The following is a 2,500-nucleotide window of genomic DNA, read 5'->3' as shown; positions in this document are numbered from 1 at the left end:
TCACGACGGTCACCGCGCGACGCAAAAACAGGCCAAAAACTGGCCAAAACGGCCCAAAAACGGGCCAAAACTGGCCATTTTTGGCTAGGCAAGCGAGCGGCGAGCGGCGGACAGCGAGCGAAGCGAGAGGCAGCACCTTCCCTGCTATACGAAAGCCCCATCCAGCCCTGTGCCACCCGGGGGGTTCCAGGGTGCTGAGATGGCTGACATTTTGCTCCGCTCACGACGGTCACCGCGCAACGCAAGAACAGGCCAAAAACTTGCCAAAACGGCCCAAAAACGGGCCAAAACTGGCCATTTTTGGCTGCGCGAGCGAGCGGCGAACAGCGAGCGAAGCGAGAGGCAGCACCGTCCCTGCTATACGAAAGCCCCATCCAGCCCTGTGCCACCCGGGGGGTTCCAGGGTGCTGAGATGGCTGACATTTTGCTCCGCTCACGACGGTCACCGCGCGACGCAAGAACAGCCCAAAAACAGGCCAAAACGGCCCAAAAACGGGCCAAAACTGGCCATTTTTGGCTGCGCGAGCGAGCGGAGAGCGGCGGACAGCGAGCTAAGCGAGAGGCAGCACCGTCCCTGCTATACGAAAGCCCCATCCAGCCCTGTGCCACCCGGGGGGTTCCAGGGTGCTGAGATGGCTGACATTTTGCTCCGCTCACGACGGTCACCGCGCGACGCAAGAACAGCCCAAAAACAGGCCAAAACGGCCCAAAAACGGGCCAAAACTGGCCATTTTTGGCTGCGCGAGCGAGCAGCGAGCGGCGGACAGCGAGCGAAGCGAGAGGCATCACCGTCCCTGCTATACGAAAGCCCCATCCAGCCCTGTGCCACCCGGGGGGTTCCAGGGTGCTGAGATGGCTGACATTTTGCTCCGCTCAAGATGGTCACCGCGCAACGCAAAAACAGGCCAAAAACTGGCCAAAACGGGCCAAAACTGGCCATTTTTGGCTGCGCGAGCGAGCGGCGAGCGGCGGACAGCGAGCGAAGCGAGAGGCAGCACCGTCCCTGCTATACGAAAGCCCCATCCAGCCCTGTGCCACCCGGGGGGTTCCAGGGTGCTGAGATGGCTGACATTTTGCTCCGCTCACGACGGTCACCGCGCGACGCAAGAACAGGCCAAAAACAGGCCAAAAACTGGCCAAAACGGGCCAAAACTGGCCATTTTTGGCTGCGCGAGCGAGCGGCGAGCGGCGAACAGCGAGCGAAGCGAGAGGCAGCACCGTCCCTGCTATACGAAAGCCCCATCCAGCCCTGTGCCACCCGGGGGGTTCCAGGGTGCTGAGATGGCTGACATTTTGCTCCGCTCACGACGGTCACCGCGCGACGCAAGAACAGGCCAAAAACTGGCCAAAACGGCCCAAAAACGGGCCAAAACTGGCCATTTTTGGCTGCGCGAGCGAGCGGCGAGCGGCGGACAGCGAGCGAAGCGAGAGGCAGCACCGTCCCTGCTATACGAAAGCCCCATCCAGCCCTGTGCCACCCGGGGGGTTCCAGGGTGCTGAGATGGCTGACATTTTGCTCCGCTCACGACGGTCACCGCGCGACGCAAGAACAGCCCAAAAACAGGCCAAAACGGCCCAAAAACGGGACAAAACTGGCCATTTTTGGCTGCGCGAGCGAGCGGCGAGCGGCGGACAGCGAGCGAAGCGAGAGGCAGCACCGTCCCTGCTATACGAAAGCCCCATCCAGCCCTGTGCCACCCGGGGGGTTCCAGGGTGCTGAGATGGCTGACATTTTGCTCCGCTCACGACGGTCACCGCGCGACGCAAGAACAGCCCAAAAACAGGCCAAAACGGCCCAAAAACGGGCCAAAACTGGCCATTTTTGGCTGCGCGAGCGAGCAGCGAGCGGCGGACAGCGAGCGAAGCGAGAGGCATCACCGTCCCTGCTATACGAAAGCCCCATCCAGCCCTGTGCCACCCGGGGGGTTCCAGGGTGCTGAGATGGCTGACATTTTGCTCCGCTCAAGATGGTCACCGCGCAACGCAAAAACAGGCCAAAAACTGGCCAAAACGGGCCAAAACTGGCCATTTTTGGCTGCGCGAGCGAGCGGCGAGCGGCGAACAGCGAGCGAAGCGAGAGGCAGCACCGTCCCTGCTATACGAAAGCCCCATCCAGCCCTGTGCCACCCGGGGGGTTCCAGGGTGCTGAGATGGCTGACATTTTGCTCCGCTCACGACGGTCACCGCGCGACGCAAGAACTGGCCAAAAACTGGCCAAAACGGCCCAAAAACGGGCCAAAACTGGCCATTTTTGGCTGCGCGAGCGAGCGGCGAGCGGCGGACAGCGAGCGAAGCGAGAGGCAGCACCGTCCCTGCTATACGAAAGCCCCATCCAGCCCTGTGCCACCCGGGGGGTTCCAGGGTGCTGAGATGGCTGACATTTTGCTCCGCTCACGACGGTCACCGCGCGACGCAAGAACAGGCCAAAAACTGGCCAAAACGGCCCAAAAACGGGACAAAACTGGCCATTTTTGGCTGCGCGAGGGAGCGGCGAGCGGCG

The sequence above is a fragment of the Musa acuminata genome, unplaced genomic scaffold (assembly GCF_036884655.1).
Source record: "Musa acuminata AAA Group cultivar baxijiao unplaced genomic scaffold, Cavendish_Baxijiao_AAA HiC_scaffold_1126, whole genome shotgun sequence".
Taxonomy (NCBI): Eukaryota; Viridiplantae; Streptophyta; class Magnoliopsida; order Zingiberales; family Musaceae; genus Musa; species Musa acuminata.
The sequence above is the reverse complement of the archived record's forward strand: the minus strand, read 5'-3'. Positions refer to the sequence as shown.